The sequence below is a fragment of the Saimiri boliviensis genome, chromosome 19 (assembly GCF_048565385.1).
Source record: "Saimiri boliviensis isolate mSaiBol1 chromosome 19, mSaiBol1.pri, whole genome shotgun sequence".
Classification (NCBI taxonomy): domain Eukaryota; kingdom Metazoa; phylum Chordata; class Mammalia; order Primates; family Cebidae; genus Saimiri; species Saimiri boliviensis.
Genome location: NC_133467.1, coordinates 8,235,300 through 8,263,133, shown reverse-complemented (window position 1 = coordinate 8,263,133; position 27,834 = coordinate 8,235,300).

The window sequence follows — 27,834 nt, the reverse complement described above, 5'->3', positions numbered from 1 at the left end:
CTAATTTATCTAATTTTGAATTATGACCTATTTTTAAACAACATTTTTACACAAGAGGGACACATCAAATATGAGAAAAGTGGTTAGAGGAATTTAAGACTGTAAAGTAAATCCTTCAAAACAGGAAATTTGGGGGTTTTCTGCAAATAAAACTCAAAGCCGTTATTATTAACTGACCTATTCATTACAAAAATAATGTCAAAGGGAAATTTAGGAAAATCTGTTAGGTAAGAGATTAAAACCAGCTGACTATTTAGCAAAGCAGCCTTGAAATCTATTATTATAATAGGAATTTGGTTTGGTTTGTTTTTCTTGGAAGAAGAGGGGGTTGACCAAACAACATTCTGAGGCTCTCCCAGAGTTGTGCTCTTACCCTTCATCTCGCTTTACATTATTTTCTGTCGCACTTTTCTCTATGTTTGCCTGTTTTTTGACTCTTGCCCCTTTGTTGCTGACATATTCAAATGAACCCAATCATCAAGATATAAAATGAAACAAAACAAAACAAAAAAAACACCTTGGCCCTGTCTCCTCTCCTGGACATCAGTCTATTTCTCTCTCTCTTTTTTCTTTTTCAGCCAAACTTATTTAGATGGCTATATTTTTCTGTCTTCTGTATTTCCTCTACTTCTTTTTTATTGTTCCACATGTTACAGTCTGTTTTCCATCTATCTTCCTGCTGAAACGCTGTTCAGTAACATGACTGAGAAACTTTTATTAATATATGTAGGCAGTTAATCTCAAACTTTCTTGTGCTCCCAGCAGTACCTGATACTTCTGATATCTCTACTTCTTGACCCTCGCTGTCCTTGAAATGGTAAAACTGAGGCAATGCCTTTGTACTCAGGCCCATCCAGGAACGGTGGGAGAAACAGCGGCTGATAAAATTGAACATTCTAACGGACTAAGGATTGTAGGATAGTCTGTCTTTAGGGCAGCAGACGCTACTGCTCATTCTCAGATTGATCTCAGGTTCTCAAAGGAGAGAACCACGAATAAGAGGGAAAGAGACCCTGGCTGAATAAAAAGAACAGAGAAAATCTAACAAATACTTGTAATTTATGAGGCTGTTATCTGTTCTATTAGACTAGAGACGATAGTATGCTCACACTCCAATAGAATGCCACTTGGCAATGGCAAGCTCATGTGGTAGCTGTCACGAAGTCATGGAAATCACCTATGACCCAAGAAATTTGAATTGTCTTCTTTAGTAAATTTATTGCCACTGCCAAAAACCTCCTTCTGTCCAAACCCATGTCATTTCTGATTTCTCATTGAAGTCTTTGCTGTAAGTTGGAGAATTGACTTTGCATTTGAAACTGATTTACTGATTCCAAACTATGTCTCCTATTCCTCTTTCATATCCTTATTTATTCTAACTTTCCCTTAATTATTCTTTATTTTTCTGCTCACTCGTGTTTTCCTTAGAGTCCCATTGTCTTTATCTTCTCCCTTTCTTACTTTGGTCAGTCCAGATGAGCACATTCTGTTTATATTAAATCTATGTATTTAATCTGTGTAATTAAATCTATGTACTCCAGGCCTGTTTTCCAAACTTCAGACCCATATGACTCACTAAATTATTAAGCATCTCCATTGGTGTTTCGGATAGATCCCCTCAAGCAAACATGGCCGAAACAAATTTCCTGTACCTCTGTTTCTGATGACTAGGCTAATAGGGAGCCTTTCCCATTACCAAAAAAAAAAAAATTAAAAAATAATAAATGTGCCATAGAATATAAAAATCTATTCACATATACTTATAGGCATATGGACATGTGTGTACATACATGCACAACTGTGCTCAAAACAATTTTTTAAAAAGTGCCAGAAATGAAGAGGGCAGTTAAAGTTATTAGTAACAAGTCTGTGCCTCCTCCCTATAGATTCAGAGGCTAACCTGAATATTTTCTTTAATGTCTCAGTGGTTGTGGTTTTTCATGTCTATGTGAAGAAAGCAGACACGGTTTGGGCGTGCAGCATGATGCGGTGAAAAACGCGACGCCTGCAGATACGCAGAACACCAAAAAGGCCACCTCCTCGATGAGGGGCGATAACGTGCTGAACGGGGAAAAAAAGACAAACGTGGAAAATCCATAACTGAAGGCTGCACTTTCATATTTATGGAACACAAATTGTAAGGGCTTAGCTCTATAAAACAAGTAAAAACTGGTTCTAGAACAATAAATCAGGAAAAGATTGCAACATTTAAAATACTTGGGGTACCTTGGACTGCTTAGAAACAAATCCCTCCTGAAGGTGATTTCACAATGAAAGACACAAACCACAGATCGGTGGCTCGGGATTCAGGCTTCACCTGCCTGGGAACATTTCCATCTTGGATCCCTTTCTTCTAAGTATGTAGACAGGAGCAGGAGTGGAGAAAGCATACCTGCTCTTAGTTTCCGTGGACTGGGAGTCACACATAATTTTCACTCACGTGTCTCTGGTGAGAATTAATTTAATCAAATGACTCCACCTGCGTATATGGGGCTGGATAATTTGGTTTATCAGCGTCCTCAAAAGAATGTAACAGCTTAGTAAACATATAGCAATTATCCCTACGGTATTGTGTTGTCAAGTCAACCAGTAAGAATGATCAATTCTGCCTCAGATACCATTTGACTGATACAGCTTCTTCTCCTTCCCAATGTATTCATATTTGTCTAGGGTGTCATCATCTTGAAACACTAAAATAGTCTCCTGATTGGTCTTCCTTTCTCCCCTGTTTCTTCCTACTGCTGTTAGAATCTTTTAATTGTAAATGACACTAGCTATGGCTAACAGGATTTCATCTTACGGGACTCCAGAAGCAATCATGAAGTTAACTCAAGAAAGGCCTGGAAAAAGAAATATGATATGAATATGAGGACTGCAGACAATTATCAAGTTTTGACCTTTATCTTATTCACCCTCTCTTCAACAGAACTTTTCTTTCCCCTAATCCTCAGTTGGGTTTCCCATTTTTATGTTGCAATATAGTATTCAGTTATCTTTCTTCCAATATGATACCTGTCATAGACAACAGTGACATGTAAGTGTTTTCTGTATCTCTCTTCTTTCTATGACGGCAAGAACTACACTAAATCTCAACTAATTTTTATGTCCTACAGATCCTAACTTGAAATCTTACACAATCTAGGCAGAGCGAGTACTCTACAATTATTCAGCAAATCTATAAATGGCCAAAAAGCATTATGACATTTTTTTCTACTGTGAGCATATTGTTGACAGTCTCTAACCTCAAGAGTCCTTATACTGGAGCAGACCGGTGTGTCCTTCACTTTTCTAAAAGCTATCTCATGACCTCTAAGTTTCTAAGCAGAAGGAGAACTGATCCTTCGGTTTCTTGACATGGTGCTCGATAACTTACTTTATGTGCCGTCATAAATTGCCTACATTATGTCCAGGGTTTGATTCCATAGGAAAGCTTTGTGTCCTTGCCATTCTGTAGCTCTCTCAACTCTGTTTGCAAGTTGCTTTTGCATACATTAATTACTTTGATTCTCAAAATTGTCTTGTAAAATAAGTGTATGTTATTACTAGGATTTAGCTCAGTTGATAATCGTAATTGAGTATATTAGAGATTATAAAATTGTTTTACATGATTTAATGCATTTTTTCCTTACAATTTCATAAGCTAGATAGGGATAGAACTGGCAATTTTTTCGAAGCATATTCCCATTGTTATTGTCCTCAACGCAAAGTTGGTAATTTATTTTTGACTAACATCTATTTGTTAGTAAAATCTCACATCCATGTCACTGTTTCACATAGCTTTTAGTGACAGTTCTCCTTGTAGCAAAAGCAATTGTGTTTAAAAAAAAAAAAAAAACAAACAAAAAGAGGGAGTCTGGTAAGGAGGCAGCAGAGCATGGTGGCAGCAAGGGGGAGTGAAGCCAGACTGCCTAGGATCAAGTTGGAGTTTATTAATTTCTTAGCTGAAGTACTTTAAGATGTTAATGCAGCTATAAAAATGGATATGATCAGCACAGTGGCTCACATCTGTAATCAGCATTTTGGGAAGCTGAGGCAGGCGGATGGATCATGTGAGCTCAGGAGTCGGAGACCAGCCTGGCCAACATAGTAAAACCCTGTCTCTACTAAAAATACAAAAATCTGCCAGGCATGGTGGTGCACACCTGTAATCCCAACTGCTCGGGAGGCTGAGGCAGGAGAATCACTTGAACCCAGGCTGTAGTGAGCCAAGATTGCACCACTGCACTCCAGCCTGGGCAAGACTCCATCTCAAAAATGAAGAAAAGATCTAATAATGGCACCTACTTCAGAGTTTCAGAATTTGTGAAAAGGATTCAAGTATAATATATGAAAAAGTGCTTAATATAGTGAAAGTTGTGTAGTAATCACACAATACCTGCTGTAGGGGCTGCAGAGGGTATTGGCACAGAGCCCACCTCTGGACCCATGACTGTAGAATTTGTATCCCGGTCTTTGCATTGCCTGTGTGATTGTGGGCGAGTTACCTAAATTCTCTGTGCTTTAGTTTCCTCCTCTATTAAAATTCGGACGATAATAGTACCCACCTCATAGAACTGTGATGGAGAATGCATGAGCTAATGCCTGGACAACACTCAGTGAAGTCGTTAACTGAAAATTCCTTTCTGTTAGGGGAGACCCTCACGACTTTTTCCAATGTTGAATTCTCCATGTAGTTAAGTCTGATTCATTTTATTGTCGTGTTATTTAAATTGGCAAGTCAGCACCTGCTTCTTTAAACACCAATGTTTCCACGTACATTTATTATTTTTATTGTTGACATCTATTAAATTTAATTTAAACTTATTATGCTTGCTCCAAGCAAAAAGAAGCAGCAGAAAGAAACCAGCTAACTTCTAAACTGGCATTGCAGACATAGCTACTTGCCCACACACCAGCAGGTGTATCTTTGTTTCTAGGGAATGATACTTTCTATTTCCCTCTTCCTGAAATTGCTATTTGAGTCTTTGAGGCATCAGATAGATGCAGAATAGTACATCCCAGTTTCATTTAAAATGTTGCAGATCTGGTGCCTTTGTTCTTTTGCAGTCTCCTCCAGTGTGATAGGTAGGTGAACAGATACTGCAGCTTTGGGGTATTAGAAGGAAATAGATAGTAATGCCTTCGTCTACTTGGGCTGCTCTAAGGGAATCCCCGTGTGTTTGTGTGGCTTAAACAATAGACATTTATTTCTCATGATTCTGGAGGCTGGAAGGTCCAAGGTCAAGGTACTTGACAGATTTGTTTCTTAGTGAGGGCTTGTCTCCTGGCGCACAGATGGCTACCACCTAGCTGTGCTCTCAGGACCTCTTCTTTGTGTACAGGCAGAGAAAGCTCTCTCTTTCTGTCTTTATGAGGGTACAAATCGCATCATTAGAGTCCCACCTTCATGGCCTACTCTAGACTTAGTTATCTCCCACATGTTCCACCTCCAAATCCCATCACACGGGGGGTTAAGGTCTTACCATATGAATTTCGAGAAGACATAACCATTCATCTTAGAACAGAGAGATGATTGGTAGTTAGATGAAAAACATTTTCAGCTCTGCTAAGCTACTTATGATGATTAAATGAACTTCCTTTTCTCTCTTTCCCAAATAACTTTCGACCTTAACACATACATTTAAGATATCAGCAAGTGTTATGCTGATCTGAAGTATTGTTTTCCATAATACATGTCTATTTAGGTGCGACTATTGCTTTTTAGAGAGTGATTCTTCCAGAGATTTAAGTCAATATAAAGTACATTACGTTGTGTGAATTACTTTAGGAACTAGATCTTCTTTTCTGTTTTTCTTCCTCTCTCGCTCTTTCATGCTCCCTCCACTCAAGTCACACTGGCTTCCTTTAACAAACCACACTTGCCACCTTAGATGTCTGCTAGCTAACTCCCTCACCTTTTTAAAACCTTGGCTCAACGTTGTATCATTGAGTTTACTTGAGATTACTTAGCGGATCTTTTAACAAATTACCTACCTCCCACATCACACTCAGGATCACCCTTACTCCACTCAGTTCTAATTTTTTTCTTATGGCACTAATTATCTTTGTTGGGACTCAGAAAATGAAATGCCCAAGTATGGCACTTTGTCATGCTGAGGTCTTTTAACTAAAGTCCATCAGAAGACCTCAGAAGCAGCATCAGAACCAAGTACTCCCTGATGTTTTCCTGTCCTTCTGTCTCTGGGCCCTCATTTTCCACCAACGTGAGTCATAGAAACCATTCTTCTTCCCTAAGGCAGGGTAGAAATGAGAACCACTTTTCCCCAAAGCAAGCGATAAAAACCGACATTTTTGTGTAATCTTTGCCCACCTTTCTGTGTAGAAACTGACCATAAAAGACTTCTCTGACATACCATGTCAGATAGGAGGTCACGACACCCTCATTCCAAAGGGGTCTTACCAACAGCTGGGAGGCAGAAATGCTTCACCAAATCGGCCAAAAAGAATCTGAATAGATAAGCTTGGCTGGGTTTCTCTCTTCAGTCTGCTCGTATTAGACCATATCCTTTCTTGTCCAAATTTTTATAAGGTTCTCCATTCTTCACTGAATTGGGAAACAAAAATGTATCATTGGGTCTTCATTCTAAAGGATGTCATGACACATAAAATTTTGATTAAATAAATCTGTTTTGGTTTTCTCTTGTTAAGGTGTCTTTTGTTATAGGTGTGTCAGCCTTGGAAAGGTTAGCACACCTTTTCACTCCTACATCTTCTACATACTAAATAAATAATTGCTGTATCTCTGGTTATTGACCATCTTACCCTATTCAAATGAAAGGTGCATGACAGTAGGAATCTTTGTCTGCTTGGCTCACCGCTGCACCCCAGGCATCCAGTATAGTGTCTGGCTCATAGTAAGCACTCGGTAAGTTTTTGTTGGATAAATGGGCAGAATAAAACATAGAAAGAGCAAGTAGCTTACTGCCAGTCTAGCCAAAATTAAACAAATATACTTCTCTGTGTTCACAAATGAATAGTATAAAACCACTGTATTTCTCTTGTAAAGTATTAAATTGGAAGAGATGTATAATTCATTTTGCTCTATTCTAAATGAATTATCATTGCTTTTCAGACCAGATGTAGCTAAAATCAATCCTGAAACTGCTGCCTTTTTAAACAGTAAATACGCAGAAAAAAACTTCATCAAATTTGATATGGTTAGTTAGAATAATAAAAGCAATAGTTACCTTCCAAAGGAAAACATTGTATTTATAAACCAGGTGATAGCTTGGTGACATTAAAAAAAAATTATGAGAGATGGAGTCTGGGCACAGGTTATTTTTTTTTTTCCACTTTATTTATCTCTTGATAACTTGCTGTATGGCTTCCTGTGCCTGAGTTTTGCTCCCTTTGTTTTCTGGTTTGCCAGACCTCTTCCCCGTAGAGCTGAGACGATGTAGACCCTCATTTCATCCTCACTGTCAGCAGAAGGGACAGAAGAAATAGCCCTACTCATCTGTCCCTTCTGGTGTTACTCTTGGCCCTGTTTCCATTCTCTGCAATAGTCTTCTGCTGTGATCTAGCCCCACTGCATGTCTGACTTCTGACAACTTCCAAGCCTGAAGTCACTTCGTGGCTGAGAACTTCCTTTGGTTCTCCCAGTTGCCGTCTCTGGGCTGGTCCCTCTGCCTGAACCTGACAAATGAATATAGCCCGTTAGTCTTCCTTGCTGAACTTTCAAATCACAGCTCATCCTGGAGGCATCTAGCTCTGTGTGCTGTCAGACATGGGAATAACAGCCCTTCCTTCCACGGCTGATTTTTTTCACTGCTTTTCTTCGAACGATCTCCTGTGTTTCTTTTACCATCTATTTTAGTGTTTTTGTTTGTCTGTTTGTTTTGCCAACCCAGATAGACTTCCTACTTGCTTCACTCTAGTATGTGGGGAGAATGACAGCTTTCAACCATTCAAAGAATGCTGCATCTTGCTATAATTAGCCACAGTGTACCTGGGTACGCTTCAGGTATGAGCAATCTAGTCTTTATATCTTAAAAACATCAGAATAGACTATATCATTTGCAGCCTTTTTCTGTCCTATTAGTGTTTATTAGATGAATTTGTAAAATGCAGCAGCCAAATGTGTCATCGATTATTCATCACACCTAGCAATAGCTAAGCCCAAATGAAGAATGAGGAAAAGACACACTTTTGCTCATTTGTGTAATACAGGGTCTGATGTAGACTCCATTCACAAGATCGTCTTACTTGAAAACCATTCATTACATTGTTCAATATCAGTAGAAAATACAGTGATTGAATATTACGTTATTATTAGAGCACAATGAAATGAACTCAACATATTTTGGGGAACTATTTGGGCAGCACATTTGGAAAAGAGGATGGGAAGATTTCGTCTTAGGAGAAGGAACGCAGTGAAACGGTGTCTGTATAGGGCGTTGATTTGCTTCCACAAGGTCCTGGGCACTTTTAAGAGGCTCTTTGGACCTGCCGCTGACTGGGAAGAAGGATGCTCTCCTTACAGCCCTTGCTCCTTTATGTGACCTCTTCCTGCTTTGTCCACTCTGCAGTGAGAGGCAGGCCCCTGCAGCAAGTCACAGGTGGAGATCCTGGGAGAAGGCTTCTTGAGCTGCCAGTCATCTGCAAGCGCTCTGGTGTGTGAGCCTGAGTGGGTTCCCTTGACATGGGAAAGGTGTGGACTGGATGACCCATTGCCATGTCCTCTTACACTGTCTCTGAATTCAATGTATGTGCATATGCTCATCTTTTTTTTTTTTTTTTGACGAAGTCTCGCTCCGTAGCTAGGCTGGAGTACAGTGGCACCATCTTGGCTCATTGCCACCTCTGCCTCCCGGGTTCAAGTGATTCTCCTGCCTCAGCCTCCTGGGTAGCTGGGCCTTCAGCCACGCGCCTGTAAATTTTTAGGAGAGACGGGGTTTCACTGTGTTTTCCAGGATGGTCTCGATCTGTTGACCTTGTGATCCACCTGCCTCGGCCTCCCAAAAAGTGCTGCGATTACAGGTGTGAACCACCGCGTCCGGCCGCGTATGCTTATCAAGTCCACAGTACACGCTTTCTTTAAAGCTTCTTACTGTGTCTTATAACTGAAAATTTGCTCTTTTATATATATATATCGTAACTGCTGTACAAATTAAAAATTGTTATTTACATTACAATCTCATAAGAGAATTTCAAAAGCCAAAAATGGGATAGGGTTATACAGTGAAAAAATCCTTTACACGAAAAAGGAACCCATGCTAATGTATGCAGCTCCTAGCTTGGACTGGCTGTCGGGTGTGTTTTGCTTGAGACTGATTGCAGCGGGAACTCTGGTCTGCCAGGCTGTGTCTTGCCCTGTCTTGCTTTCTGGATGCTGCGGGGTAAGCCCTCTACCTTGAGGAAGCTTAGGAACCACATAAAGTCCTACAGATAGGCAGCGCCTTCAATGTGGGAAGTAGCTGTGGTGTGGCCCTGCCTTTAGGAGCTAGAAGGGAATCTTAGAGGTCATTTGATTAAAATCTCCCGTATTTTAGATGAGAAAACTGAGGTCTGGAGACAGTTATGAGTTGATTGAGGTCCCATTTTAAGTATGTGGCAACCCTGAGGAGACAGGCCTGCTTTCTTTTCTGGAAAACAAATATGTCTCTCAGTTCCCCATTTTTTTTTTTTTCTTGCTGAGCTGTAAGATCAGCAACTAGTTTTATCCACTGGAAAATCAGATTAGTAGCCAGACAGGGCGAGTTGGAACTGTGTAGATTCCATAGTCAGATCTGAGCAGTTGTGCTTACTAGCGTGTGAGCTTTGGTAAATAAACTTCTCCCTATAAGTTTAGTTTCATCATACCTGAAATATGCAAAAACATATATATATATATGCACACACACAGAATAAATCATATATAAAAACTCAGATAGTATTTATACCTATTACTGAATACGAAATATTTTTGATTTCTCCTTTCCCTTTGTTTTTCTTCACAAACTCTCATGTCTTTAGTTACAACTTCTTTAAAACAAACCACACACAAAATAAACTGAATATTATGAATACATTTTTTTAATGGCTGCTTTTGGTACAAACTAAGGGAACTTACATATAACACACATGTAACAATTAATGCTCATTTCCATTTTAGGCTGGGCTGACAGAGAGCGTCCCCACTTTATATTTTCCTGGAGATTTTAGCATTAGTGACCCTGAGTCTAGTTACAAACAGCAACTGAACTGGTGTGATTATTCAGTTAAGAAAACAAAATATAGGTAGATTTCTCTAATTTTATTAATAAACTCATGACTTGGGGAGACCTTGTTTTTGTTCTCAGAAAAAAAAAAAAAAAAAAAACAATTAGCAAGTTGGAACCAGTTTTGTCTGCCTCTTATCTATAAATACAGCCTACCAGGCTTCTTCTTTTACAGTTTGAAAGAATTTTCAGAATTCAAGTGTTGCTTTTTTCTGTGCAGTTTCTGCTGGTTAAGAGACCAACTCACCGCCTGTACTCTTGAGGCCTTTCTTTTCCTCGTTCAGTAAACTGGCCTTCTGTTGTCATCTTCTTTCTTCTACTTTGTCGAGAAACATGTTAGTGTTTCTCTCACACTAAGCAAAAATAAAATTTAAACTTTCTTTTTCATTCGCATATCATTCATACTTACCTTTATCATGTCCTTCACAGCTATAAAAAGGTTGGTTTTCCCTGCTCTGAAGCTGACCTCAGCTTCAAACCCTCCTCAAAAATGATTCTTACTAAAGATGTCGAAGACATTAACTATTGCCAAAGTCAGCAATACTTTTCAGTTCAGAAAAAAACTCAGTTTCTCTTTATGCATTTGATACTGTTCCACATTGCTTAATTTTTTAAAAACAAAAAGTAGAATCTCATTTTAGAGAATTAGAAAGTCCAGAAAAGTACCTCTGATGAACTACTATAAACAATTGAGTGTGTAACTTTACACTAACACATTTCTAGCCAATTTTGTATCTATATTGCATATTAAATACAGCAATATAGAAAAAGAATGATACATTTTTGGTTTAACTTAAAGTCAAACAATGTGATTTACATATTAATTTAAGGAGAAAAATTATATGGTAATTCAAAAGGTGGAGAAAAAGCGTTTATCAAAATTCAAGTTTAATTCATGCTATGAACTCTGCAAAATAAAAAGAAAGAAAAATTCTCAGTCTAATAAAAGGCGTGTACAAAAAATTTAGAGCTAATATCATTCTTAACGGTGAAATGCCAAATGCACTTCACCTCAAAGAGAAGTACCAGGAATGGTTGTCCACTTTTAAAAAATAGGCTTTACTTTTCAGAGCAGTTACAGTTTTCTAGAAAAATGGAAAGAAAGCTACAGAGATTTCCCATATACCCTCTCTCCTCATGAATACACAGCCTCCTCCATGATCAATAGTGGTACATTTGTTATGACTTTTGAATCTATATTGACACATCACCACGACTCAAAGTCCATAGTTTACATTACGATTTACTGTTGGCATACGTTCTGTTGGTTTTGACAAATGTATGTCATGTATCAGCCATTAAATTGTCAATTATCACACAGAATAGTTCTTTTGCCTATTCATCCTCTCCCCTCAACCCATGACAACCATTGATCTGTTTGCTGTTTCCATAGTCCTACGTTTCAATAAATGTCATATAGTGGAAATAATGTAGTAAATAGCCTTTTCAGATTGGCTTCTTTCTTTCACTTAATAATATGCATTTACAATTTCTTCATGTCTTTTCACGGCTTGATAGCGTATTTCTTTTTGTCATTGAGTAATAGTCTAGTGTTGGGATGTACTAATTTATTTATCCATTCACCTATTGCAGGATATCTTGGTTGCTTCCAAGTTTTGGCAGTTGTGAATAAAGCTGCTGTAGACATTCGTGTGCAGATTTTCAATTCATCTGGGTAAATACCAAGAAGTGTGACTACTTGGTTGTATGGTAGGAGTACGTTTAGTTTTGTAAGAAATGCCAACTGTCTTCCAAAGTGGTTGTGCCATTTTGCTTTCGCAGTAGCATTCTTCTTGTTCCACAGCCTTGCCAGCATTTAATGACATCACTATTTTAGATTGTGGCCATTCTAATAGGTTTGTAGTAGTATCTCATTATTGTTTTAACGTTCCTTTTCCTAATGACATATGATGTGGAGCACCTTTTTATATGCTCATTTTCTTTGGTGAAGTGTCTGTTCAGGTATTTCTCTCATTTTTTACATTGGGTCGTGTGTTTTCTTGTTATTGAATTTTAAGAATTCTTTGTGTATATTTAGCAACAGTCCTTTGTCAGATATGTCTTTTGGAAATATTTTCTTCTGGTGTGTGGTTTGTTTTGCCATTCTTCTAAAGGGTTCCCACTATTACATACTTTATTCAAAATTGTGCTAGAGGTCTCATTTAGTACAATTGGCAAGAAAAACAAAAGACTTACAAATTAAAAAGAAAACAATAAAGTTGCTTTCTTTTGTTGGTAACATAATTGTACATGTAGAAACTCCTGAGTAATGCATATAAAACATACTAGATCTAATAAATAAATTCGCAATTTTAAGTGTAAAAGTCAATATGCAGAAATAAATTGTATTTCTACATTTTCAAAATTCAAACATTAGATTAAAAATAGTATTCCAGTAACATCAAAAAACATAAAATAGAAATGAATTTAATAAATTATATAAAATCTTTATATTAAAAACTATAAAATATTGATGGCAGAAATTAAAGAAAGTGCTAACATGTGGAGCAACATACCATATTTATGAATTGTAAGACTCAATATTGTTATGATGTTCAAATGCCTTCAAATTTCCCAAATTTATCTATTGAGCCTTTGTAATCATAATCTTAGCCAAGTTTTTAAAAGCAGAATTTGAGAAGGTAATTGTAAAATTTCTATCGAAATTCAGAAAACCTCAAAGAAACAAAACAACTTTTTAAGAAAATATTGTTTTGCGCCGGACGCGGTGGCTCAAGCCTGTAATCCCAGCACTTTGGGAGGCCGAGGTGGGTGGATCACGAGGTCGAGAGATCGAGACCATCCTGGTCAACGTGGTGAAACCCCGTCTCTACTAAAAATACAAAAAAATTAGCTGGGCATGGTGGCGCGTGCCTGTAGTCCCAGCTACTCAGGAGGCTGAGGCAGGAGAATTGCTTGAACCCAGGAGGCGGAGGTTGCGGTGAGCCGAGATTGTGCCATTGCACTCCAGCCTGGGTAACAAGAGTGACACTCTGTCTCAAAAAAAAAAAAGAAAATATTGTTTTGTTTTTCAATAAATGGTTCTGGAACCAGTGAATATATACATGGAAAAAATAAAAGGACTTTATGTCTGCTTCAAGTTGTACACAAATATTAGATATGAATAATAGGCATATATGCAAAAGTCAAAACTATGAAGCTTCTAGAATAAAACATAGGAGAATATATTTGCAACTTTGTGCTGGGAAAACATTTCTTAGAAATGACACAGAATTAATGCTAAACTTAAAAGAAAATAATAAAAAATTTAATATTAACATTTAAAGTTTCTGCTCACGCAGAGACATTATTGAGAAAATGAATATGGAAGCCACAGACTGGGAGAAAAATATTTTCAACACATATATTTTAAAAGACGGATGATATTCAGAATATACAACAAATTTCTACATTTCAGTAATAAAAAGACAACCAACCATTTAAAAACATGAATAAAAGACTTGAACAGTTACTTCTCAAAGAAAGATATACAAATGGTTAATACATGCATGAAAATATGTTCAATGTCCTTAATCATTAGAAAATTTCAAATTAAAACTACCATGTGAGACTACTACCCATCTACAAAATGGACGGATAAAATGTAAAAATGTCTAAAATAAAACAAGACTGATAATCTAATGTTGACAAAAATGTAAGGTGAATAGAACTCTCATACATATCTGGGTGGGAGTGTAAAATGATATTATCATTTTGAAAAACTCTTTGGCAATTTCTGAAATACTTAAACATACTTCTCCCTTGTGACCCTCATTCCTTCTTAAGTTTTTATTCCAGAGAAACAAAAATATGTGTTTATAAAAATTTGTACAAGAGCATTCACAGTGACTTTGTTTGTGATAGTCTAAACCGAGAAATAGCCTAGATTGCCATCCACAAAAGAATGAATAAACAAATATATATGGAATAATACTCAGCTATCAAAAGGAATAAATTATAGGCACATACAACAACATTATACAGAGTAAAGGAAATCTTAACGTAAAAATATATTCATATGAAGTCATAGAACAGGAAAAATTAACCTAGTATGGTGATAGAAATCAGAACAGTGGATTTGGTTGCTCCTGGGCAGAAAGAGTTTACCTAGAAAGTGACTGTGTTCGGGTCATGAAAATGTTCTATATTTTGGTAGGATGTGAGTTATATGAGTGTATCCATTTGTCGAAACCGACGATACTGTGCCCTTAAGATGTATTTAATTCACCAAAGTAAAATAACCCTCAATAATTTTTAAAAATACAAAAGCAAATATTAAATATTAAATATTAAATATCTTTTGCCCTAAAAGCTAAGGTCATAAGACTTAGATATAATCTGTGGCGAAGGGTTTTATTTTCCTCAATACATTTTTGTCATGTTCTCTTTAATTTAGTGGCACACGAGGAGAAATGACTGGCAAGCTTTTAGTTTCCTAGGGTTACGACAAAAACTGCCCTATAGTATCCTATTGTGTTCTGCATATTTTTCCATGTTATTTACTCATTGCCTGAAAAGTACTAATTAGTAACCAGTAGTAGCATAGAAACTGTTTCTTAGGCTAGCAGTGTATATGAACTCTGAGATTTACAGTCTAAAACTTTTTTTTCACTTTACACAGAAATATTCTATAAAGGGAAGACAGGGAATCTGCAAATTTCTTGGTATAATTTCTGGGTATGTCAATTGATAAAACAGGCACTTTAAATTTTCCTGCGAAGCTTGAAGGTGGTAGCAAAATGCTGAAAACTGTAATGATTTTCAGAAGACACTTCCTGTCTTTAGTGTGCTTGTTTAATATTGCTTAGGTTTCAAGTACGTGAACAAGCATTTGGAGACCTGGATTATTTTGGTTACACAGTGAACAACAAGATGAGTGAAGTGGATTTTAACATTTACTCATTTCAACATCCTGTGAGAATAAAATGTTGTTAGAGGGGTTCTTGTCTTTTGGCAATTCTTATGCTTGTGAGTCTGAACAGAGAAGAAAAATACGTCATTGAATACATTCAAGTGTAGTTAAACTGCACTGGTGACCTTTATTAGAGATCTGGCTGTGGAGATTGGATTTGCCTGAAGCTTAATCTCTCGGGATTGATATGCTTGAGAGTTCTGGAACATATTTTCCATTCAAAACTCAATACAGTAATTATTGTTTAATATTTATGTATCTGGGCAGCCAAAGCCTGATAGAACTGACTCTCTACGTGTTGGCAGGTAAGGTTGGGTGAAAGACAAGTCATTCATAATTTAACATCTCTCTCATGAAGCCTTCCCAGACCTTTCCCAGTCTGTGCCTCTCCTGCATGTTGTACATGTTACTAGCTCTGCACTTATTAGTACCTTTCATTTGTTTTTTATAGTAGTTTTGTCGAGATATAATTCATGTACCATAAAATTCACTCTTTTAAAGTGTACACTTCAGTGGTTTTTAATATATTCCTAGAAATGTTCAACCACTATAATCTAACATGAGAACATTTTAAGCACTGAAAAGAAATCCCATACTCACTAGTGTATCCCGTTTCATCCTCTCTGCAGCCTCTGACAATTACTCATCTAATTTTAGTAATAGAATAGTTATAAATGTATATATTTTATGAATTCGCCTATTCTGGACATGTCATGTGAATGGAATCATACAGTATGTGTGGTCTTTTGTGGCCAGCTTTTTTTCACTTATCACAATATTTTCAAGATTAATTCATGTTGTGTAGGTATAGTACCTTATTTCTTTTTATTGCCAGATAATAGTCTATTGTATTGATATACTACGATTTGTTATCAGTTGATGGGAATTTGGGTTGTTTGTGGTTTTTGGCTGTTAGGACGAATGCTGCTATTTACATTATGTACAAGGCCTTTTTGTGAACCCCTTTTCCTTTCTCTTGGGTAGATACTTAGGAGTGCAATTTCTGAGTCATGTAATAACTCTATGTGTAACGTTATGAAGAATTGACAAACCACTTTCCAAAGTGACTGCACCGTTTTACATTCCCACCAGCAGTATATGAAAGTACCAATTTCTCCACCTCCTTGCCAGCATTTGCTGTTGTCATTATTTTGATAAGTCGTCCTACTGAATGTGAAGTGGTATCTGACCGTCATTTTGATATGCATTTCCCTAATAACTAATGATTTTGAGTGTTTTTTTCATGAGCTTATTGGTCATTTGCATATCTTCTTTGGAGACATGTTTATTCAAATCCTTTGTCCATTTTAAAATTGGATTATTTGACTTTTATTAAATTTTATGAGTTCTTTATATATTCTGGGTGGACATCCCTTTATATATATATAATTTATGAATAAACACATTGTATTTTAAATATTCTCACCAGACATAATTATGACCTCCTGGGGTGATAGAAATGATTTTTTACTTTTGCCACTTTTTCCATATGTGTGTGGTAAGCAACTGTTATGAAATATGCCTCACTCCTAAAAGATAGTTGCGCTAAACACAACTGAAAAGTTTAGATAAATTATGTATATTGTTTCTTTATCACTTACATCTTTCTGCTTTCCTTCCTCTGGGATGACATATTAATACCCCTCAGACAATGGTTATTTAATAGTTTCTTCCCTGGTGTCACTCTGCTTTTACTCTGATTCTCTTATTCGAGGATGGCAGATATCTGTACGCACTGTATTTGTTTACCTTCAAAATTTTTGTCTCAAGAGTAGGAATCACCTTTTTTTCTTTATATTCTCAACAATAGTGGAAATTCCCTAGATGTTTGTTGGGTGGCCTTATACTCTTTCCCAGATTTCCAAAGCATCCTGGTGCATTGTCCCTTCCTGTCTACATCAGAGTTCTTGGTTGTAAGCAACAGTAACAGTCTCTGATAAATTAAGCGAGGAAAAATTTATTGCAAAAACAGGCAACGTTCCCAGAATCAACCAGTGATGGACAATTGGGTTTGGCAATATCTAGGAGCAAAAGAGATCCGGCAAACTGATGAACAGGAAACAAAGCCACCATCTTGCCGTCAGAATACCGTCTTCAGGGTGTCCCTCTAGCACTGCTATCCAGATGAATGACCTTCAGCCTTTCTCTTTGCCCTTTGTGGCTTGGATTAGACAGGGCTCTCCAGAGAAAGGGAGCCAACAGGATAGCTAGATGGATGGATAGATAGACAGACAGCTAGATAGATGATTGATTGATTGATTGATTGAGAATAGAATGGAATGGAATAGAATAGAATGGGGGATTTATTGTAGGAATTGGCTCACACGATCATGGAGGCTAAGAAATGTCACAATAGTCACCTGCAGGCTGGAGAACCAAGAAAGAGTAACATTTCTTGAGGAAGAGATATTGGGAGTATTTAAGAGAAAACTGTAAGTTATTAGGTGAAATAGCATGTAAGAGATATCCTAGGCAGAGGAAACAGTAAGTGGAATGGCCCTATAGTGCAAGTGTCATGATATATTCAAAATCTGAACGAAGCCAGTAAGCTCAAATAAAAAATCTGAGGAGGAGGAAAGTGGCAGGCTAGGGCAGAGGTGGTCCAGGGCGGCCTCACTCAGCTTCAGAGGGCATGCTGAGGAGTCGGTTCTTTATTTTAAAAGCCATGTATTGCCTTTTAAGAGTTTTAAGAAGAGAGATAATTTGATGAGATTTGTATTTGAGGCAGCTCACAGAGACTGTTCTATGGGAGAATCAATTGTAGTGAGCAGGGCTAGTCTTGGAAATTGATCAGAAAGCTACTGTAGGAAACTTGTTATTTGAATTAGGGTAGTGACAGTGGGGAGAAAGAGAGAAAGATGTGCATAGATTCAAAAGGGTACTTTAGAGTTAATACCAATGGCTCGGGGGCAGAGAGTGTCAAGGGATGAAATGTCAGGGATGAAAATCAAATGCATGTGCCATTTACTCAGAGAGGTGACATCAGGAGAGGACCAGGTATGAGATAACAGTTACAGTTTTAAGTGCTGGTCATATTGAATTTGACCCATACAAAATCAATTTCAATTTGATTATGACCAGTACTTACAACTGTAACTTTTATCTCATACCTGGTCACCTCTCAGTGAATGGCATATGCATTGAGTTTGATGAATTCAATATGGTGTAAGAGCATGAAAGAGATATCCTAGGCAAAAGAAACAGTAAGCCTCAAATTCAGTATGACCGGTCCTTAAAGCTGTAACTTTTATCTCATAGCTGATTTTTTCCTGGTGTCATCTGTCTCAGCAAATGGCATGTGAGCCAATTCCTATAATAAATCTCTTCTTCTGTCTCTCTCTCTCTCTCTCTCTCTACCATCTACCTAAAGATATTTAAGTGGAGGTGACAAGTAGAAAAGTAAATGCATAGGTCTGAAGCTTGGAATTTTAGATACCTTGAAAGGTCAATGAAGGAGAAAGACTTTTAACCTACTAAATCTCATAAATGAGAAACAAAATCCCTGTTTATTACAATGAACTAAATACAAGACTAACTATAATCATTTACAAAATTATAATAAAATGTCTGGACTTTCATGTTAGGGTGGAAGAATAAAATTTAAAAATCCACAATTAATACTTAACTCCTTCATGAAACCTGGTCATACTTGTCTGTTTTTTCTCGTTCATGTTAGTCATTGCTGTAAACAATTCCCTTGGCTTCTATTCCTGATCTGCTAATTCTTTCCCTTTCTGCTCATCAAGTATTTTTGTGAAGCACTCCAAAGCTTTAGTTATTTACAAGTTTGTGTGTGGGTCAGGTGTGTTTCTGTGTATTTGTGGTTTTCTACATTTTTTCCATTATATTATAAACTTTACATAGAGTAGCAAAGTTGTTGCTATTTATTAAATAAATTATATAATCATAAATAGGAAACAGACCCTTCAGTGAAAAATTAGAATTCCTTAAATACAGTAAATCAAGCAAACAGAAAATCCAATAGCTCATGTAATGCAAAAACCTTAATGTCATATTATTATCATCCTCATTTCGTCTACCAACTCAATAGGCTCAGCCCGCCTTCGGTTTCCAAAACATCAGTAAATATTTACTTATCTTATTCATCTTTGTTAGCTTTTAAACCTCTTGAGAGGAAAAATAGTCTCTTTCATATGATTATTTATCAAGGTCAAAGCCTCTGTGGGAGTTTGAGTAGGAAATCATAACTCATTTTAAATGATGACATTTGGATTGATAAAGGAATCTTCTGACAGTGTCTGGCAGTAGGAAATGTTACCAGCCTCAGAAGCCAAACTTTGATTTAAGCAAGAGACACTAGTGCAATATGCCTTTGAACTGTAATATCTGCTATTTTGGAAAGGATTATTTATACTATGCACCCTAGCTCAATTTCTAGATGTTTTTCAAAAACAGCCTCCAAGACCCCTAGAGTCTGCATACACAGCCTAGTCATGATCTCTGTGCAACGCGCCTGGAGCCCCCACTTAGTATTTATTCTCCTGTGTCACTGCCTCTACCCAATCTCCCAACCCTTTCACCTACAGCGCTTCAAATTTTCTTATACTAAAGCTTATATTTCTTGATGCAAATACTTCTAGGAATGGTGACTAATAAAAACTTAATCCTTGAAATATACCTTAGTATGACTCTATGAATCGGATAATCTCCTAACAGAAGTGTCTGACCAGAATAGGATAAAAAGAGATACATTGTGATGATGAGGAAGCTGGATCAGAGAAGACGGCCTAATGGATGTAGAAAAGTAAAGAGAGGCTCAGGAGACTGGAGGCAACCTGAAGGTAAGTTTGCTTCAAACCAGGGCTTTACGTTTCTTATATAGATGACTTCCCACAAGGGTTTTAACCGTTTTATCATTTAAATATCTCAGTATATTGGCACAACTAATATATACAGATATTCTATAAATATAATGTAATCGATAGAAAATATTTTTTGATTTACAGGAAAAGTGTGATTGTGATATGAAATCTTGCATGGTATTCAAAGCATAGCAATGTATATTGTCAGGAGAGACTTTGATCAACATATTTGCAAGTCTTTGCTGTGTATTAGAGCGTGACAAAGCCTGGCTAACTGCAGTTGCTGCCACAGTTACTGTCAGTTACTGCTTTGAGGCCAATTATACCTGAAATTAGAGCACACGTGCACAGATCTATTGTGCAGATAAGATGCGATCATTTTGTTCACCTAGTTCTCATTCATATTCTCCAACTGACTTTCAGACTGGTTTTAGAATTTCTCATGTCTCCATTCTTGGATTCACACCTTTCACTCCAAGCTGGCAGTCTGAAAATGTTATCACTCTTATTCTATTCAATTGGAAATATTTTAAACAAATTATCTCTCATGATTTTCTTGCTCCTGGCAGACAAGATCAACATACCATCAGCCAAAAAAGTACAAGTTAAAAGTTAATAAGTGTGAATTGTGAAATTTTGACAAGGTATTCTGTCTTACCTTCCTCATTTCAAATCCCCTTTCTCATTAACTCTGGTTCAAAGCAGAGACTATCTGTTTCAAGGTAGAATTAGAAACTGAGCAAAGAATGAATTCCTTAGAGTGCTTATTGCATTGACTTTGTTCTTTTAGGCATCTGGAAAGATATCTGATTCTTGAAGTAAAGAAGTGTCCTGAATATTTCAGACCTTGAAGACTATGAAATTATTTTAAATAAGGAGAAAAAAAAGCAATATATTTAACAAATACTACTACTCAAATAACCAGAAAAATGAGAGAGAGATCTTTCTCTCTCTATATATATATATGTTATAAATATATATATGCCCCCCACACACACACACACAAACACACACTCACACACACATAACTTTCATCTTGCATCTGAGATAACTAAAACAAAATTTTGGGCAAAAACACCAAATGTTATATTTTAATATAAAATTAATATACCGCAAAACATTAAAATTATTTATCACAATTTGTTTCTTGGATGCCCTGCTGGACTCTGAACAAGCCCAGTGTTGAACAATAAAATAAAAAAATACATAAATAATTTCAAAATTTCTGAAACTTTTGAAACATGCCTAGTACAACCAAAAATAATTTTTAAATGTCTAATCTTAAAGTTAAATACGAACAGATCAGAGACCAGTGACCAATGAGTTGAATCCACATAGTCTATTTTGTTTTCTTCTTTCTACTGTCCTACCAATAACAACTTAGCTGGAGGAAGTCATTACAGGCAAGACACATGCAAAAAATGCTGAAATAGAAGTACCTACGTGAGCTTGATTGCAAAATATCAAAAGACACTGATGATGAATTCTCTTTTCATCCTTTTTTTTTTTTTTTTTTTTTTTTTGAGACGGAGTTTTGCTCTTGTTACCCAGGCTGGAGTGCAATGGCGCGATCTCGTCTCACCGCAACCTCCGCCTCCTGGGTTCAGGCAATTCTCCTGCCTCAGCCTCCTGAGTAGCTGGGATTACAGGCATGCGCCACCATGCCCAGCTAATTTTTTGTACTTTTAGTAGAGACAGGGTTTCACCTTGTTGACCAGGATGGTCTCGATCTCTTGACCTTGTGATCCACCCGCCTCAGCCTCCCAAAGTGCTGGGATTACAGGCTTGAGCCACCGCGCCTGGCTCACACCTGTTTTTTTAAAGGAATATTGTTCACAGACCAAGAAACTCACTTGTCTTTACTGAACCCCAAAAGAATTTATTTGCATTTTGGGTATCAAAATATTAAGAACTCCAAGGAAAAAATAATCAAACAAAAATATTTTTACTATTGTTTCTTTTACATTTTACTCAAGATAAGATTAAGACTAATTATCAAATATAACCCACTTTGATTCCTTAGCTCTCTGCCTTTGAGGCTGCTGTCTTTGCCGGAGAGGTTCATTCTTATGAAAACTGTTACAACTTTTTTTTCCTCATTTGGGTTTCTGAGAGGCAGATTTCTCATCTTCTCCAATAGAAATATTACAAAAGAGCAACCAGTGGCAATTTCTAATATCCCTCTTTGTCCACATGAAAAAAGAATCGTCATTTAGCAAATGACAAAGAGCCTTGACCTGCTACATCGGGTAGTATCCCCCAATCTAGAAATGTAGAAAGAAACCAGATATTCCGGATTGCTAAACCTGGGGAAATGGCTCCTGACTGGTTTCTTGGGTTGAACTATCCTCATTTAAGGAAGTGTTCAAAGAACACTTGCACCCTTCTGTACTCCCTCTTCTCTTAGGAAGCAGGGTGTACTCCGTGTGTCTAACATGCACTGATTGGGTTGCATTTTCCCAGTGAGTGGCATCAGGGTGCTAAGGAGATTTGCCTTGAGTTTGCCATCACTCGCTTCTTTTTGTTTGTGATGGCAACACAAAAGCAAGTGATGGCAAACAAAAGAAGCAGTAGATGGCATGACAGATCCTTCCCTACCTTCAGTCCTGACCCCTGTTATACAGAGTGGGCAGTTATTTTTGCTGTGCTCCACCTGTCTGTGACCAAGTGGCTGTAGGCATTGTGTTTGTAGGTTAGGGAGGAAGAGCTCTGGCTCAGTCCTCAACTGTGGACTCTTAGAAGCTGTGCTCGGAAACAGTACAGATTACTAAAAGTGCTGCTTTGTCTCTCATCTAGCTAGTGATGCAAATGTGTACAAGTATGTGTCATCTCTTGATATGAACTCCAGAAAGGAGGTAGAACAAATGACATTCCCTATACGTCGTACATAACACATTCAAAATACCACATTTTATTCATTATTGTGGTGTTTTCTAAGTAATGGAAGTGCTGATTACCATCATATTTGTTTTTTAGCTATGAAACCAATGATTTCAAAATGCCTTCAGTGTTTGACATGCTGTGTTCAGATTCAATATTGTGTGTTAAGAGTTTTTATAGTTTTAGGAGGCTGAGGCAGGAGAATTGCCTGAACCCAGGAGGCGGAGGTTGCGGTGAGCCGAGATCGTGCCATTGCACTCCAGCCTGGGTAACAAGAGCGAAACTCCGTCTCAAAAAAAAAAAAAAAAAAAAAAGAGTTTTTATAGTTTTGTATAGGCTTTTATAAGGCAATAAAGACTTATCATAGATTAAAAATTTTAATTGCCACATTTCTCACCAAAATGTGCTCTGTTTCCTTTATTTGAAATGAGGAAGTCAAGATATAATATCTTGTGCAAATTTCACATTGAAGCTGTGAACTCGTATCTCTCCCATCAACATACCATGAACTAAAATGGTGCAAGTTAAAAGTCATCAACTAGATAAAATCTTGTCTGCCAGGAGTAAAAAACGTGAGAGATTATTTCAAATATATACTTTTAATTGAATACAACAAGTGTGATAACATTTTCAGATTTTAGAGTATGAATCCAGGAATGTAGACCAGAAATTCCAAGACCAGTGGAGGATAGCTGGAGAATATGAATAAAGATTAGGTCAACAAAATGATAGTCTCTTATCTGCACAACAAATCTGTGTACATTCCCTCTAATTTGAGGTCTAATGTCTCTGTGTAAGGTGTCATAATTAACCCCTATTAATCTATCCATCTATTCATCCATCCATTTATTTATCCATCCATCAGCCATTCACCTACCCATCCTTTAATCAAAGTACATATTGAATACTTGGTATAACTCAGGTACAAAATTATGCAGAAATTTACCCAGAAAGCAAAGAGAACTGGAAACTCAGGTGTTTCTCCAGAGTTCTCTCTTCTTCCTACCTTCCATATTCAGTTGCCAAGTCTCAGGGGTTTTACTTCCTTGATTTTATTAGATTATGTTTCCTTTTTCTTTATTCCTACTAACACCAACTGGTCCAGCTCCTAACCACTTATCAAATAGAATAGTATACTACTCTGTAAATCAGACTATATGATTGTTCAAGGAGGAAGCATAGATCAGGGATGGGAGTGTTTTCAATGAGAGCTGACTTTGGATCCCCACTATCTGAAGTCCTTGGAAAAGAAGAGGTATCTGGGCAGATAGAAAAGAGGAAAGCATTGGCCTAGATATAACTTTTGTAGCAGTATTTGATTTATTTCATCCTACTCCCTTTACATTCTGCTTTTTATCACCTACAATTACTTTTAAAAGAAGGGACCATCTGTATGTTAAATTGGTAACTCATAGAACTTAAAACGTTGCTGCCAATGAGTGCCTGTCCATATTTACTTATTTTTAAGCCTACTCTTTCTTTATAGAGGGATAAAATTAGAAAATGTTTTCCCAGTAATCACCAGAAGGAAGAATAGGTGCTACTGAAGGAGAGGGGAAAATAATGAAGGCGTTGGAGATCCCGAAGACAAATATCCAAACTTTAAATTCAATAATTTTGCCTGTTACTCATTCTCATTATTTTCTAAAGAAAAAATTGGTTTGTGTCTGGTTCTTCTGAGATAATACTGCTTAAACCATGGTATAAACTATGAGTATAAGAACTTACTGGTATCTTCATTCTGTAAACTAATAAGCCAGATGTACTGGAAACTAATAAGCCACTATTTTTTTTTCAAAGCAGTCTATAAATTGAAGTATTTTTGAAAGCTCATCGGAGACCCTATTTAGAACAATACAGCCACACTACAGTTACTTTGAGGGAATGAGATTTTACTTTTCAGCAGGGACGTTCAATCTTTTGGCTTCCCTGGGCTACATTAGAAGAAGAATTGTGTTGGGCAATACTAAAATACACGAAAACTAATGATAGCCAACGAGCTAAAAAAAAATTGCAAAAAAAAATCTCATAATGTTTTACAGAAGTTTACAAATTTGTGTTGGGCCACATTCAAAGTCAGCAGGCTGCAGGTTGATTAGCTTGCTTTTCAGTATGGGTGTCAAAGTCATAGATCCCCCCCCACAGGATATTGCAATTTAAACATTTCCCTTGGGGAAAGGGAAATACTCCTGTTGTTATTCTTTAACCATGGACAAGCTTTGAAATAGCTGAATAGGATATTCAGAAACCTAATGAACTATGCTGTAGATACTATTGAAACTTCAGTTTCAAGGTGGGACACGGTTATTATGCATTTTTCAAGGGCATGCAAGGACACTAACAATCTCCACTGCTATGTGTGTTATATGTACATACTGGATTTTAAAAGATGACAAGGGGTTTGGAGGTATAGGTAATCAGGAGGCAGCAGTGCGAACTACTTTTAAAAGTAGTTGCATTATGGACAAATATATAATTATATGTCGCCCAGGCTGGAGTGCAGTGGTGCATTATGGCTTATTGCAGCTGGGAAATCCTGGGCTCAAGAAATCCTCCCACTTCAGCCTCCCAAGGTGCTGGGATTATACGTGCGAGCCACTGCATTTAGTCTGTATATTCCTTGTCACATGGAAAATTCTATAGTTTTTTGTTTGTTTGTTTGTTTGTTTGAGCTAATATTTTTGTTTCTTTTGAAAAGCATGAGATATCTGATTCAATCCTATTTCAAAATGGGTTGTTTTTTTTGATAGTGATAAAGACATGTTCATAAAATATAAGCTAAGAATTTGAAATGGATGTGCGGTAATATATTACTCTTCTACAGACTTCTGGGAAGGGAAACCTGAAAGTCAAAACAACACGTTACATGAATGGAGGGAACGAATGTTTTGTTTATTTAAAGATCCCTTCTACAGTGATAGGAGCTTATTGGATGTCAACAAAAAGGCTGGGGATGTGACACCCCCTGCTGACCTGCTGGAGAATGCTGTGTCTTTATCCTTCAGCATGTACTGCCAAGTCTCTAGGCGTCTTCCATCAGTTATTATGATTGATGATATATTCTGTTCCTTCACCTCAGATGACAAGAAAAATTGGAATTTCAGGAAAGCTTAGAAGTTGGTTTGAGAACTTGGCCTATTCTTAGCTTTTACTCTTGACTTTTATAACACCGAAACCATTCCAGCAATGAATGTGTTGTCTTGGAATTATGTCGTCAGTCTTGGATTACAGTAAATTATTTGGACCAAGTATATTAGGTCGATTTTACAGACACAGAGACGAAATTTAGTGAACAAGATAGATGAAATGATATATGCTAAATTCAGTGAAACCAGTTTTTTATTTGCTGGGTTTTTGTTTATTGTTTAGACACTCAGATTAGTGGGATGGGTATACACTAATGTCTCTAAAGGATGTAAGAGCCTTTTCTATTTTTCCAATGCCTAAAAGTAGGGACCAGAGACCAAAAGTGGTCTCTTACTGGCCACTTCCAGAAAGGAGTGTCAGACCCAATAGCTCTTCTGATAACTGTTGGCCTAGAATTTGATCCAGCTTTGGGCTTTCTTCTAATGGACACAGGTGTGAGATCATTTTCTGTCCATTTAAATTCTGCTTTAATTCTCTGAAGCCCCCAAAACTTAGTAATTTGCCTTACGCAGCAGTTAAAGAAAGTAAGTGGCAGAGCTGGAACGAGAATTTGACTGTAAGTTTATGTAAACTTGACGATAGGAACTAGATCTTCTTAAAAGTTCTATACCACCAAGTAGGAATAATTTTTGCTAAAATGTTTGGTAAATTTCTTTGCCAGTTTAGGAATTTGTGTTACGAATTTGTTTTAAAGTTCCACAAAAACGTTGACTTTATTATATTTGCCAGTGTGTATCACTTAAAAGTGTATATTTTAGATCTCAAGTTACTGAAAGCTGTTTATTTAACATATTCTGTTGAAAAATATTTTAATGTTATCATCTATCCTCTATTCTCTCTTCCTTCATTTTGGGCACATTCATGTTTCGTATCAAAAAACGATGCTAAATTTAGATTTAGTATCTCAGCACTTACTCAGATAAAGTAACTCAGAACTTGGAGTAGAAGCTGCCACATGGGAAGGGAACATAAACATTAGCTATCATTGGAAGGTTCCAGAACAGTAGTTCTAAGAAGGTGACACATGGATACCTGGGCAGTCACAAACTCTTATCAGGAGGGTCACAAGGCAAAATATCTTCATAATATTAAGGTATTATTTGCCTTGCCATGACTATTTACCATCGCTAGTAGTCACTGTACTCTTTGCTGGAAGTACTGGTGCCAGTTTTAGCAGTCATTGCATTATTTACCACCACACACTCTCAGTTAAACAAAAAATAGTAAGAATGCCCTTAAGAGCCAGGTGTGGTGGCTCACACCTGTAATCCCAGCATTTGGGGGAGGCTGAGGTGGGAGGATCCCTTGAGCCGAGGAGTTTGAAACTAGCCCTCATATTGTCAGAACTTATTGCTACAATTTTTGTTCTTAATTTAGCTGGGCATGGTGGTGTGCACCCACAGCCCAGAAGTTTGAGGCTGCAGTGAGCTGTGATTGTGACGCTGCCCTCCAGATGCCAGTCTGGGCAACAAAGCCAGACTCTGTCTAAATTTAAAAAAAAAAAAAGAAAGAAAGAAAAGAAAACAAAGAAAAAAATGCCCTTGAGAACTAATAAAAATCAGTAACATTATTAAATCTGAACTGTGGAGTACATATCTTTTTCATATTCTGTGTGATGAAAGGGAAGAAGGCGTAAAATGCTTGCCTCACACTAGAGCATGGTGCTGTTTTGAGGACAAGCACACATGCTGTTGTTTGAGTTGTGCTCCGTCTTCCATGAAATACCATTTCAAAGGACCAAGTGACAGACAAACTATGGTTATTTAGACTTTAGTATTTGGCAGGCATTTTCTCAAAAATCCATGGAATGAGTCTATTGTCACCTTAAGGAACAGGATTTGGTCCTAATGATAACCTTTGAGGTTTCACATGA